The sequence below is a fragment of the Gobius niger genome, assembly GCF_951799975.1.
Source record: "Gobius niger genome assembly, chromosome: 3".
Classification (NCBI taxonomy): domain Eukaryota; kingdom Metazoa; phylum Chordata; class Actinopteri; order Gobiiformes; family Gobiidae; genus Gobius; species Gobius niger.
In genome coordinates, this window is record NC_136854.1 from 21,695,341 (window position 1) to 21,710,905 (window position 15,565).

The window sequence follows — 15,565 nt, forward strand, 5'->3', positions numbered from 1 at the left end:
AATGGTGTTGCTTCGGCCCGAAGTGCCGTCATGCACGAGCTTAATATAGAAGGTGCAGTTACACATATGACCTGAGGTGGCAGTAGTGAGTGTAAAATGGCCAACTTGCGTCTAGCCCCTTTAAGAAACTTGTGACACAAGCTTGTCGAGTGCAATAAGCCGTTGTTATTGATCCCTGGTTTCAGGGACCATACAAATGCACTGTTCCTAAGATCGCACATTCTGAAATTCTGAAAGACTTTAAAATTTAAAACTCTACTAATAGCATATAAAGAAAGAAATTATTTAATTCCTAGCAACATCCAAAAAATGTTTGTTAGCAGAGATGGGAAATACAACTTAAGAAGACCACAAAGGTACAGTACATTCATGCCACCCTGAAAAACAGAATGAGCTAGATGACAATATAAAAGGTGCTAAAAGCCTAAACCAATTAAAAGAGAACTAAAAGCAAGTGTCTTTAAGATTTACGCTGATGGTTGACAGCTGAATTTTCTTTTGAATTCGATTTGAATCGATTGAAGATCTGTCAAATTGTACAATTGAGACAAAGTAACAGACCTCGTTCACGTTGTCATTGATAGTGCTGCTCAATAAAATTAGAACTAAACAAGGGTAGGCGAGATGTGGTTCTGCTGGTCTGACAGGTCCCCCCTCCCAGTCCAACAGACTCATAAAAACTCGTCTCTTAATGCAGCTCACAGCATAGGATGCAATACCTCAACAACTAGTTAGGGCAGCTGGGTGAGGGCTGGTTGGTTGGGGCTACTGCCCTCTCTCAACTGGCCCACCCCACACCCTGGCTTTTTAATGCACCACACTATAGGGCAAAACAAAAACAAAAAAAGCAAATAAGATTCAGAACATGGCTGGGACCAGCAGCAATGTGTTTTGTCCGCGGCCCCGTACGGTCCATCCAGGGGCTGTCCTAGTATCTTTGAGCAGATTTTAATCAAGTGTCTCAGTCCAGATTTCACAGTGACACAGCATTACAGTCCTGCAGGACACTAAGAATCACAGAAGTGAAGAACGGAAACAGCACCTGACGAGAGGAAAACCGTAGGCAACGGAGGAAATATAATCTTTGTTTAGTCTTTTTTCAGATGAAGTCAGTGTGGTGTTTCCAAGACAAGGAGCAGTCTAACACCACAGCCAGATATTGAAGGACTCCACCTGTTTGATTGGTTCGTTGTTGATGATAGTGGGAGCTGTAGTTACCGTTTTTAAACTAAATACCACCTCCTCTCTTTTTCTGGTGTTTATTTCCAGAGTGTTGTTTTTGCTCCACATCCTAGCCTTGTCGACACCCTGCTGGTGTATCCCAGGACTGTCAGTGTTTGACAGGAGGGTCACCAGGACCGTATCATTTGAGTATTTGAAAATATGTTGATAATTTGAAGTGGTTCTACAGTCGTCAGTGTATATGGTGAACAGCAGAGCCCCGACAGAGGTAGTGATGGCAGAGGAGAGTGTATCATTTACCTTGACCAGCTGGACTCTTTTGATGAGGAAAGATGCATACCAGTGAATCAGATATGGGTTTACTCCCTGATGGGACATGGGAGAGTTTGGAAATAAAATGTCCGGTTTTATTGTATACTGAAGGCAGAAAGTCTAAAAAGAGAGCTCTTGCGTAGTTATTGGGTTTGTTAAGATGTTTAATGATAGTGTGGATGAGGGAAACAACAGCATCCACAGTGCCACAACCTGTTTTATATGCAAACTGAAATGGATCCAGTTAGCCACTTATTGAACTTTGTAAATGTTTTGGTAAGATTCTCTCCAAGGCCTTTATCTTTAGTTAAATAATAATGGTAAATCATTGAAAATCAATTGATCACTTTTTCCATTTATTTATGTATTTATTCTTTTGGCAGCCACAGTCCTCCATAGCCACCACCCCAAAGTGTCAAATGTTTTTGACGAGCGCACATGTGTTCGGTAGCACTTAGACCACAGACGCCTGGACATCAAGTCACGAGCGCGCACATCAGCTGATGTGCACGCGTGTGCACATGCAGTGGTACTACATCTACGCACGTGTGACGTTTAAAGTGCGCGTGGAGAGTTTACGTGCATGTCAATTAAATTGAACTGCTCGTATTTCTCGCGGGTGTGGACTTATGGTGTAAATCCATAGACCGTAAGAAAAAAACTAGACGACTCCTCCTCACTCCACCCCGTTTGCCATACTAGGTGTGTTCGAGATGCGGTTGCGTCTCGCCTGGATGATCGGCGAGAGTAGCCGGCGCAACCGGGGGCGGAGAAAAAAGTCTGAAGCCCATCCGACCGCTCCACATCATGCAGAGACCTGGCCTCAGGTCACGCAGCGTCTCGTTTAGATATCGCGTTAATTTAAAGTTTATCCTAAATAAAAGTAATTCACCTCCTGCTCTGTTTCCTTTACTCCAGAGACATCATTCTTCCTCAGAGAAAACTTGTGCAATGGTTTCTGATGGGAGACTAGCAGACGGCGGACCAATGGCGGCCCCATGTGTCTCGGTCGTAAAGCAGAGCAGCCAGCAGTCATTGCGTAAATCTACGCCATAGGCTGAAAGTTCCCTATTTTATAGCCTATATGAGCAAAACATGTCACACTATGAACAACAATAAAATCTGTATTTAACTTCGTTTTGTAAGGAAGTCGTGTGTCGATGGTTGTGTCCGTTGCGTGCCATGGAACGGATCCGGCATGCAGTCTGCAGTCGCCGAATATGATGCCACAATTTTTTACAAATACATTGCAACGCTGGCTAAATGATAATGTTTGTTGACTGCAACAACTAAATATTGAGTGCTTATTAATTGGATCAGCTCTGTTGTTTTATCTTCCACTGCTTATGTTTTACACAGTCAGGCAGAGTGGCGACGGGGAAACCCGGCCGACACCAAGATCGGGCTGAGCAGGGCTGGCATCAAAGCACAGAGGAGCAAGTGTGCAATCTGCAGCTCCTTGCCACTCGCAAAACCAAATCTTACAGGATTTTGTGGCCTTCTCAGAATCAGCTTGAAAGATAACATTGCAAAATTGCTTGTTTCTAATTATTTTCACCTTTTGGCTACGCACTTTACACCAACAGAGCTTTCTCAGAACAAAGTAATAAAAAGCACAATCCCACTTTCTATACAAATGTAGGCCTATGCCATTTTAGTATGCTGCATTGTGCCTTTTCTCCACCAAAGGTGAATCGTATCTCGCTCAAGCAGCTTCCTGACTACCGAATGATGCCGTTTGATAGTTGTGTGAGAGTGAGACTAATGAATTGGAGAGCAAGGGTGTGTTGAGTGCATGCAGATCTACAGGGAACACTCAAAGTAAGAACATCAGGCGATACCGAAATCCCACCTTGAATTTCAACATGTTTTCCCCTGCAGATCAATAGCCTCGCAGCCAGACCACTTAAATATGCTAATGTAGCGGGAGGGGTGTGTGTAAACGATTACTGTACACGGACCAATGCCACCTCAGGAGCTACACCTGGACACTGTAGTTACAGCACACAGGTTTGTTTCAGCGCAATTTGACATTTTTATTTATAGTAAAAAAATTCAAGAATAACCTTTATTAGCTATAGCTATGTAAAAAAGTAAGACATTTTGTTAAATTATTCAAGCTCTCACACTTGCACGCACACACTCATTAAGAGAACCTTAACTATGGAGTGGGAACAACAGTTGGCGTGAACCTAAATATAAAGACACAACACAACAAAAAAGAGTAAATAGTGCACCACCATCCACGTGGAGACCACCACCAGGGGGATCCACTACCACTGGGCTCGACCATCAGGTCCTAGGATGACAAATGTTAAAGCTACAATTCACAAAAATAAGAGTCAGTGTGCAATAAATTGTTCCAAACATGTTGTAGAAAACACACAACGTTCAAGGTGGTGCAGCAGCGTTTCTTCCGAAAGGAAAGGGTTGAGTCTTCAGTTATAGGCTCAGTACACAGAGCCAAGCAGAGCTTAATCTGCCACTTGTAGCTGGTTAGGGAAGTGGTCCAAGCAACCACAACTGAGCTGCAGAGAGGAAGACAGTAGCGGTGGCAGGTATACTCCAATAATATAAAGCTGTAAAGACGTATCCAGAACAGTCAGAGTGGCCTCTGCTGGCAGCGCTCGGATTGAGGACAGTCTTTTATACTTGGAAGCAATTGGTTTACGTGAGTAAAGCCAGACACAGTTAAAACTGCTCTGAAATGCATCAAGTTGAATGTTTCACTGCATTGACCACTGGTTTGTGGCCCCCAACTTTGTATTAACCTCAATATGGAGCCCTTGATGACAAACGTAGGACATCCTTACTCAAGATTTTACCCTGACTTGAGTAATTCAGTCACTACATCTGTCCTAGATTTGCTGTTGTGAATCAGCTGCTGCCAGCAGAGGGTGCTGCGACTGTTCTGGATCCGCTGCGCCTCTGGGTCTGTTGCTTGCTTCACCCTACTCCTTTAATGGACCAATGAGAACATGGGCCCTTAAGTGAAAATCCTGCCCCCAGCCACATAATGCCACACTAGGAAAACTCACATTTAAATAGACCTTTAATCTGGATATCAACCTTGGTATGAAGTTACTCTATGCATTTCATTTTCTATTTTAAGATCAAAATATTGTTTTTATACAGATGAATAGCAGCAGGACCATATATTTGAATTAGCCGTGCATGCTCTATTGATCCCTCCATCAGAGCATATTGAGCTCTTGATAGTGCAATTCTTTCCAGACAAAAGCACGCATTTCCTTTGATTCAATGAAAGGTTTGATCTTAGTTGCTAGTGATGGATCTGTATTTTATTAGAGCAAAAGGCATTATGTGAACAACAAGGAGTAAAAGTTTAAGTGAAATAGCTTTTGATGCATGAAGCGGTATTAGTGTAACAAAGTGAATGAAGTAGATGCAAATGTTGAATAAGCCAAGACAATATTTTAAATATTGTTGTTACATACAATAGATATCAATCAAGGATAACAGTATGCACTATGACACCTTCCCTCACTCGACTTGTGACTCATCAAACAATTATTTAAGCAGGGGCATATTCCTAATCAGTATACGGTACACATGCGAACAAACAAAGCCTCTAAGGTTAATCTAAGTAATGCTGATAAGATATTACATCGGTCATGAAAGATGTAGAAATCTTACCATCTTCAAAGTGCATTATCATTAAGACATAATTATTCGTGTGATGTATTTTGTGAGTGACACCACCACAGCTTAAGCTAAAAATACCAGAGAATACCTCAATATCTCCTCGGGTCCAGCCAGGACATTTTTGGCTTGATCTCTGAGTCTCTCTCTCTCTTGTCTGTCAACCTGTCAGTGTGTCCATCCTCCTGTCAGTCTGTCCACTGGTCTGACAGGGCCCAGACTCTGCTGTCTTCCCTCTCTCTGTGTCCACTGCTGCTGACAGTCTCACATGTCACACAGAGGATTTGGGAGATGACAGAAAAGGAAAGGGCAAAGTCACAGGGACCAATGAAACGGCACAATGTGGCTTAAGTGTGTGTCGTGAGCACTCATGCATTCGCTTTACTTTTGTAAGAATTTTTTTGTATTTAGACTTTACCATTGAGAATATGTGCAGTGCCTATGGGCAACTGTTGTACTTGGGGACCCTTGCACCAAGATCTTGGCCACCATTAGCCAACATGAATGCTTTGTGTTGATGACACTGGCACAGTCCACACCACATGCTTCCCAAACTCTGCAATGTCTTTCCTCCAGGGGTTGCCCCACACTGTCTGAATGCAACTTTATTTTTTAAGATGACAAAATGCCACAAAGCAAACCGCACTTTCGCCATCCAAAGTTGCCGTTACTTGCTTGGGGCTGCTGAATGCCACCCTTGATCCATTTTATTGTAGTGAATGATGAGTAAGGCGTACAAACGAGAAGAGCTGAGGATGGAAAGGCCTATTTGCCTCCACCTACCTCATCTCTCCTGAATGGAAAGACTTTAAGCAGCATACTTTCATGTTGAGCTTTTATAAGTCTTGTGTCTGGGAAGATATACTGTAACATACTTGCCTAGTTTTGAGTGATATGTTTGAAACTTAATATTTTTTTCCCCTGTTTGTATGTCAAATGGTATTTTGATTTTGTACAGCATGAGGAACTTCAAGTTATTCTTATTTTACTTTTATCTCTTTGGGATTGCAGCTGGTGTGAAGAGTTACGAGCAGAAGACAGTATGAGCAGTCAAACTATAAATCCTGTCAGCGCACACAAGAACACATGCATTGACCCACACATAGATAGACGTACATTCAGACAAATGCATGTCCAGAGGCCAGAGGTTACTGTGGTTCCTGCTGTGCCACTATTGCTACAGGATATCTCACCAACAGTTGCAATCACCAGGTGTTTCTCAAAGACGGGGGTCCCAATAGTTTACCTTCAGTGTTTGAACATCACCATCTGTTTATTCCAATCGAAATGTCGCATTCACACAAACATTTACAATCAATGCATTTAAAATTCTAAGTGGGCAGGACTGTATGGCTAGCTCTTAGGTGTTGAACGCAGGAAGGGGCAGGAAGAGTCCAGTCTTTATGAAGGTCCAGCTTTCCCTGGTAACACCCTTTCCTGCAGGTACCGAAAGATCAGGAGAGGAGCATGAGCGAGACCATGAGAATTGTGATGTTTTTAAAGTTTTATTTTAAAAAAGCATAGTCCTTTGAAAGGCTATAGGAGAGGGCAGTGTCAGTGGATTGGCGCAGGCTGTTTTTTCTGTGCAACTGGGAAAAATATTCTGAAGTTGTAGCATGACAGTCACTGCAGGTTCTTGCCAGGAATCCAGGCTGGGTCGCGCTGCTTCCGGGTCCTATAGCCACTGCTCCACTTAGAGCCTTAAATACTGTAGTTGGGTAAGGGTTTATATACATTTAAGTTACCATAGAAATACGCAGGTCTAGCAAGCATTTGGAACATTTGGAAAGAACAATAGGAGAGAAGAGCCGCAGAACAAGTACGTTAGCTGCCACGTGAGCTGCCGTGTAGTATGTACTTCTAACACACGGCTATGCCCAAATGCTTTTATGTGGATGATCATTCCTGTATTTCACATTCTCATATCTACATTGACGTATTATTATGGAATGTGTTCGGAAATCCTGAAATATTAGCGTTTTTGACCACACAATTCTAAGCTCTATAGTTGCTGGATATGCAACAGGAAAAGGGTGAAAGTCAGTGAATGTTTCTGGTTGTTGTTAACTGCGAAAACAAAAACCTATCATTGAAGGCAAACGCAGAGTCTCTTGGGTCAGCAAATTGCCTTTCAGCATTAAAACGGCATAGCTTTTTCCAACATAGCTACTTGCTAAATTGAAAAGTTCTTTTATTGACATTTTTCCACATTTGATAATCACCCGTAGTTCCATAAATTCACTTGCAATCTTGTGTGGATTTACAGGCCTTTTGTGAGTTTAAATGGATGATGTCAACGCTCCTCTGTCACGTCTTCTCCTGTCTGCTGTGAGGATGTCTATGTCATAAACTGTTATTAGTGTGGTGAAACTAGGCTTTTCTCCTTTCCCTCCCCGCTGCGCCATTCTGTTGGCCCAGACTGAGAGGACTTGCTTTTGCCAGGTCTGCATCCCACGTGCACACATATAACCTTGAGTGTTCGCTTCGTTAAAGTGGCACTAGACTGGGCACAGCGCTGTTGGCATGTGCCATAGATTATGTGGGCCTGCCGAGCCTAATAAACCTCGGTGAAAGACGCAACGAGGAAATTTGGGATTGTAATGTAAGTAGCAGAAAGATATAGAATAGAGTCTCAACAATAGACAAACATGGATCACTCAGAAGCGTGGAAACGCGATGGCCACATATGAGGTGTTGATACACTAATAAATACATCTGCTTCATAACACCATAGAGTTGTATTTCATCAGTGACGCCCTTTAGTCTGACATTAACACATTTAGTGATTGACATTCATTGCAGTTAAAGGAGAGGTCTCTGTGTGGGGGTTTCTGGACTACCATGTGACATTCATTTTGTTAATATGGGGCGGTCCAGAGTCACTGCCTGTAAAGTATAAAGCTCGTGCGGGCAGTCCGAAGGTGCCATCGGGGCCAGTGAACCGCTCTTACACAAGATGATGATCACATGTTACAAATTAATAATACATTCAAAGACTCTGGCTTGGAAGACCATTTGTGACTATTCCAAAATAAAAAATTCACACGGTTGGTTTCAGTCGTTGCTAGTGGCAACCTTTCTTGTAGCAGTCTCAAAGCTGCGCTGACTTTGTCTTGAATCATTAACTCACGATTGCACCGAAGAAAATTCCTAGTTTATGAACACTGACAATGGCAATAACAGACCATAGTGTTAGTGGCTGGTACAGGTTCTATAGCGGCTTTAGGATACCTCTAGTGTTTAATAGACAGAGCCGATGCTGTAAGGTAATCACAGCAGAGTCTTTAGCACTCTTGCCTTCCACACCTGTTGTTTTGCCTTCATGTTTTCAATCTCTCTGTGAATACAAAAGCTTCTCTCAATTAATGTGCAAAGTGAAACAATAATAGTTTTTTCAAGGTGCCGTACCATTTAAAAATCAAAATATTACTTTGAACTCCAAATATTTGTTTGTTTGTTTTGTTTTTCAATTTGACACTGTTGTATAATGTAATATCAAATTAGACAGACTTCCAGCGTTTTAGTCATTTAGGCAAACAATTGAAACCATCAATACAATTATCTGCGTTCAGTTTTTGGGACAGGCTCACTTAAAATTGTCCCATGACCTTTGGGTCCCGACCCACCAGTTGAGAACCAACTATAAGTTTATCATCAAATATAGACAAACAATTTTGCATCATTGGATAATGCTCTAATGGGGCGAGGGCGATCTTTTATTTTTTGCAACTTTAAAAAGTGAACATTCTTTGCCTTTAGTTTGCAAAAACATTAGAATTATATTGTATTTACACTGTACTCTGATGATGAAACAGATCTTTCATTTAAGAGCACACTTTTTATTAGCTTGATCTAGAGCCATAGATAGATAGACACCGATGAACATAAATCACATAGTATGCACACATCATGAAATCCTGTCTGTTCTGATAATGTTTTGGTCATGTAAAAGTAAATCATCTGTCTAACTTGTGGATGTTGTAAACGTAACTGGAAACTCCCTGAAGGGGTCTTATCAGGACCATCAACAGGTGTGCTTAGTCTTGTAATTGCATATAGACATTCTTGATTCAAATATACACATGGAAACAAAACTGTAAGCAATACAAAAAGCTTCAGGTTAAATATCTAAAAGACTATTGTACAATATTCAAACAACCCCCAGCACAGACAGACACACACACACACACACACACATACCTGGGAGTAAAGTGAGCATGTCCAACTATTTTCAGTCTGTTGAATCCAAAGAAGACACAGTGGTAGTTCATGCTTAGATTATATACAGCGTACACTCAAGGGGAAAGATGGCAGATCAGATTTCTGGGCTTAGACCTTGTGTAAACACCTGTCTTTCATCCTCCAGCTGAGAGGAATCCAGAGAGGGAACACAACCTGTTCCTACAGCTCCTCTTAGGTCTGCTGAGGGTCTGTGTCCGCTTCACATCTCAGCGTCACTTCACAGAGTCCTGGCAGCAAGGATCGTCTTCTGGCCACAAATAGTCAATACCTTCTGGAGCCAAAAGAAATCGATCTGCATCTGTCATTAAGGAGGTTACACATCAGTTACCAACCTTAGTAAGTGCTCACGTACCAATGCATGCGAAACATCGATATTCAGCTTCATTAAACTAGTGTTGTGAAGTAATTTGCCTATTTTGCCTTTCATTTAGTCCTCAGTCTGAATAAATTGTCAGAAAAAGGGACTCAAACTATGTTCCAAATTAACATAAATAGTGGAAAGATCATTTGCAGAAGACACACCTCAGAGAGCAAACTATTGGGCCCAACGTTCAAACATTTAAACACTATTCACTTAAATTAATCTTCAATCTGAATCTCACTTAATTCCTCGTCTATGTACTATCTGCTGATTTACAACACGCTGTGCACATTTTCACATCTAAAAGTCTTCTCTGTGTCCTGTGAGAGAACCCGCTCTCCCTCTGTTCTTGGCTGGACTGCACATTCTTTGTGAGACTATAAGAGATTAGATGAGCACCAGACAGTCTAATGGCAGTATCAGAGCACTATAATGACAGATGCAGGTTTGAGTCCTGATCCGCCGGGACACATATACACGCCATGATGAGCCTGATAGAACTATTAAGGTGCACGCTGCAGCGCGGGCCCCTGTTACACTGATTGACAGCACTGTCTCCAGCAGATTTTGAGGTCACATTAGGGATACGATTCATTTGCATATCAATCTACTGCAGCCCCAGACCTGGATTACGATGGAATTGTCATTTCATTGCAATCCAGTATCTTGTATGAGTGCAGCGGCCGGTTATGTGTCGTCTACATAAAGAACGCTGATTTCTGCTGTCAAAGTGTGGAAGACATAGAGAGTCTCCTCATGCTAACTGATATGATGTTTGACATTTCATTTACCGCTGCTGACCACCAAGGTTAATAATGCTAGCAAAAGCAATCAGGGCCAGACGCACGTACACACATATACTGTTGCATTCCAATCATGTCAGCCTATTAAAGTGGCCATAAATAAGATGTCATTTCAAACTAGAAATTTGAGAGTGTCAAATATCCTCATCTTGTCTTAGTTTAAGCCTTAGTGGTTCTTTCCATTTTGCCACTCCAATATCTGACAATATGTAGTAGGCCACATTATACATACAAACCATATCTATGATGCAAAAATGGTCACATTTAAGGGTGTAACAGTTCAGCTGTCTCACGGTTCAGTTTGGATCGATTCATGGTGCAGGACCCATGGCTGGGTGACTGGGATTATGACCAAGATGGAATCTTGCACATTTGTCTGCGCCTCTGACTATGCACAGTGCACTGGATCTATCATTCACCACAGCCTGGTCATCTGCAGGCGAAGTCATTACAAAGCCACGCAGTTTTCATTTGTTTTTGGAGGAGTGTCATCATCACTTACTGCTAAACCGATGACACACATGCGCTTTGTCTGGGTGCACATGGAGTTTATAAATGAAAAAATATAGGCTAAAACTTGCACCGTTAATTTAGTATGATGCATATCGTCAGATTTTAGCGCCGCAGTGCATCGAGGCATGGTGCATTGTTACTCCCCAGACACATTTATTGTGCTTTTCATTTTTTATCTTTTTACTTTGCTCCATTAAGTTCTATTTATTCCATAGAAGTAAGATGGGTGTGTTTTATTCAATGCCATCCATCCATCCATCCATCCATCCATTTTCTTCCGCTTTATCCGGGGCCGGGTCGCGGGGGCAGCAGTCTCAGCAGAGATGCCCAAACTTCCCGATCCACACACACCTCCTCCAGCTGTTCTGGGGGGACCCCGAGGCGACATAGTCCCACCACCGTGTCCTGGGTCTTCCACGAGGCCTTGTCCCACTAGGACATGCCTGGAACACCTCCCGCGGGAGGTGTTCCAGATTATTCAATGCCACAACAGCAAAATGTGCCACCAAACTTTGGATAATTGCACAAAAGCTCTTTTTGCATATTACATTTTCATTGTAAACACAACTTTTCAACAAGAATAACACAATGCACCCAATACATCTGGAATAGGAGCCTGCATCACTGTGGAGATTTTGGTGTTGATATAGTGCAGAGATCTCCAAACAGCAGCTCAGGGGCTATAGCTCTCCAGCTCTTTCTTAGTAGCTCGCCAAAGGCTTTCTACATTTCTACATGCGCTTGATAATTCCCATTTTAGATCATGGGAATCATCATCATTTTAGTCATGCAAATAAAGTAAAGCATGAGGAGAAAAAGTCGGAGTCTTGAGTCAGAGCTGAAGTGGTTGTAAGACGAGTGTGTCGTTTGGTTCAGAGAGGGGCAGTAAAAGTTGAAGTTGCTTATGTTCTTGGTTCTGAGTTGGTGGGAGGTTTTCGATGAAGAAAGTGCAGGTGGCGTGTGCACATAGCCTAAATGGATTGGTGCCAGTTGGTATGTGCGTGTGTATGGGGCCCAGCGTTGGCAAGCGGGACCACTCTCTCCACAGGCATTACGTTTCAACCACACACAGGAAAACTGGAACAACTGCAGCTAATGGAGACAGAGAGAGCGATAGACAGACAAATATAAAGGGATGAGAGAGGAATTATCCCATCAGAGGCGTAAAGGTGGTTTCAGACGCTGCAAAGGCGAAACAGGAGAGAGTGGGAAAGTGAGGGATTGTCTACTTTCCAGAGCAAATACACCGCAAAAAGTTGGTGTATTTTGTTTGGGTTGACGACATAAAAGAAATCACATGGGGGGGTTGCATGTGAATGAAGTATGGAAATCAATCTCTCTAGAAATGTAAATAGTCCCAGATAGATCTGCCAATGTTTTCTTCATATTGACTGTTTAGGTTGAACAAAATCCTTTTTAGGAGACACATATTTCATCTAAAGATACCAGACGCCTCAGATGTTCGAGTCTTCTGTAGTTTCACTTTGCTGCTTCAGATGTAATCACAAACTGTTGCACGTCAGGATAAGTTGATTTCCATTCAATGCACTCACATTTCTTCCTGTTCACAGAGCTTTCCCTTGAGTGGCCTTTGTATCTGGTTTGTACTGAGAGGTTAGTCAAGACAATGAGTTTACATCCAAACCATTGTGGCTTGTTGGATATATTTCTAGAGTGTCTGATTAAGATTTAAAGCAACGCTGGCCTAACAATAGCCTAACTGATGGATGTACAAAATTGAGTCATGCACAGTATTTTTGCATTGCTGTTGCTTAAAATGACCCAATAACTTAGAAACAGCCTCATGGATGTAATCTGCACTGTGCACTGTGTCCACACTTAGATCCGCTGCTTTCACTTTATGTTCTATGTCAAATTGTTGAAGTTTTTATTGCTTATTTTTATCTAAATTCTGTGTTCTATGTTGCATGGTTGTACCGAGAAAAAAATCCTAGTTTGTGAACCTGTTCTCAAACCATGGCAATAAAAACTAGTCTGATTCTGACCACATGTGTGAAGGCCCATGTGATGGTCAAGAACTTCATTTCATAACTACTACTGGTCAAATACTCCAAAGCAAGTACAAGTTGTTCAGTCAATTTTTTATTAAAGTTACTACTTAAAGGGGCTAAACGGAGTAAAAAAAAAAAAGAAAGAGTTAAACCTATGTATTTTCCTCCCCCTACATGTTCCAGCATTGTCCTAATGTGTAGAATGAGACACTCAAAAAGGTGTTCATTCAAGTCTGAAGTGCTGTTATGAACAAGCTTAATATAGAAACTAAAGCTACCCGTAGGACCTGAGGTGGCAGTAGCGAGTATGAAAATGACAACTTCCATCTAGTCCCTTAAAGTTTGAAGTTACAGTTAAAGTTACTTCTTACTAAAGTTACTACTAATTCTTACTAAAGTATTTTCTGATGAACATACTTAGTAATCATGCAAGAAAGTACAAATTAGTTTAAATTAAATTCTGAGTAACAACTTAAAATCCTTCCTTGTTGTGAGCTAGTAGCATTGGCACCGCCCCCTACTGCTCTGGAGGATGCAGGCTCATAAAATGACCAAAACACACAGCTAATTTGGAGCCTGTTACAAATGCAGTGGAGTAGAAATGGAGTATTGTATTTATCTTTCTAAAGTAATTGTAAAAGGTTTTCTACAAAAATACTACAAGTGAAGTACAGACCTTCAAAACCTCTACTTAAAGTGACTATAGGGAGTTTAAAAATGTTAAAATTATGTATTTTCCTCCCCCTACATGTTCCAGCCATGTCCTAATGTGTAGAATGAGCCCAGACCTGTTCACCACAACTGCCTCTAAAATCCTGTACGGTCACTCAAAAATGTGTCACTTCGGCCCAAATTGCCGTCATGCACGAGCTTAATATAGAAGGTGCAGTTACACATATGGCCTGAGGTGGCAGTAGTGAGTATAAAATGGTGAACTTCCATCCAGCCCCTTTAAGTACAGTATTTATGTGGATTTACTTTTTTTCTGACTACCTTTGCCTACTCGCTCTGTCCTGCAGAAACATGCATTATTGCCTAAAGTAATGCTTTGTTTGCAACTCATTTCATAAAAGTGAAACTCCAAAAACCCCAACACTTTCAATTGGAGTTCTTGTCTATCTTGTGTGATTATTATGAACTTGCTTTCTCTTCAAGCTATTTTCTGTCAGGGGTCGACCTTCTGAGGCTTTGTTTCTACCTCAGAAACCTGTGGATACCCTCTTGCATTGTGTGAGCAGGAATCCCCTCAGTGTTTTCCTCACCACTGATTGTTGCGAACATGTAAAATTTCCTTTGAGGTGTTGGGGCTCAGTTGAATCATGCTGCTGATGGAGGCCTGTGTTATCCGCTGAGGCAGAGCAACAGATATGCGTGTAATCAAATCTGCCTCGCTAGGGGCGGCTTTCTGAGCCAAACCCTCCACAAGCCAGATTTATACAAATGGGCCTCTTTTGTTCACCCTTATACTATACAGCTGCTCAATTTAGAGCAATGATGGCTAAGTGGCTAAACTAAAACTGTTTAACAAGATTTTATAACAGCTGAAGCGCCTGGGAAACCTGTGCTGATGTTAAAGGCCTTATCGCACATGGCACAAAAAAGCACATACTGACTTTTCCTGAGGTTTTTTAACAGTCCGATCACCCAACAATCTGAAATGGCTGTGAACCGAGTACGACGTAAATTGAAACCTGATTCAAAGGAAAATTATAATAAACTTGTATAGTCCCAGGCAATTAAAGAAGAACTTGTTTACTTTAATAAATCCTTTTCGTAGTCCCTCTGGGGGTAATACAAGTGTTAATGAGATGATTTGGGGGTCTTTCATCTCCCCCGGTGTCTCTGGCCAGAAAACCACAATTACAACTTTCCCTGCACCGGATCGGAGGCCCCAATACACACTAATGGCATCACGAAGAAGCTAGCAGGCTAACGGGCAAAGCTAACAGCGGGCTAGCGCCGCTGAAACAGTATTTACAGCCAAGTGTGTGTGAAAAAAATTATCTCCATTGTGTAATTGGATGTACAAAGACCCCTCTCTCCCTTTGTCTTTTCTGTCAGGGTAGTATTTACTCTCACGGACAATTAATGAGTAAAAAAATGCAACATGCTACGACACCTGCTTTAAACTTATGTTACACAAACATTACTGTGTTCTTATTTTTTGTTTGATCTTGAATGATAGTGAGCTGGTGGACCCCATATATATGTCCGGGAACACACAGACCTTTACAATGAGAAAGGTCGACATGAATCAGCCCCAACAGACTATTCCAGTAACTTTTCCTTTGATTTAATTTCGAGCACAAATGAATGGCCGGGGAAAGGTAATTGTAACGATTGCTGATGTGGGCCTTAATGTATGATAGCAGAAGAGTATATCAATGTTGGTGTCAAAAGGTTGTGTTCCTCATTAGAGAAAGAGCTGACGTGGGCACCGGGGCGGGCCCGCTAACTGACAGCTGTAAAGATGAACA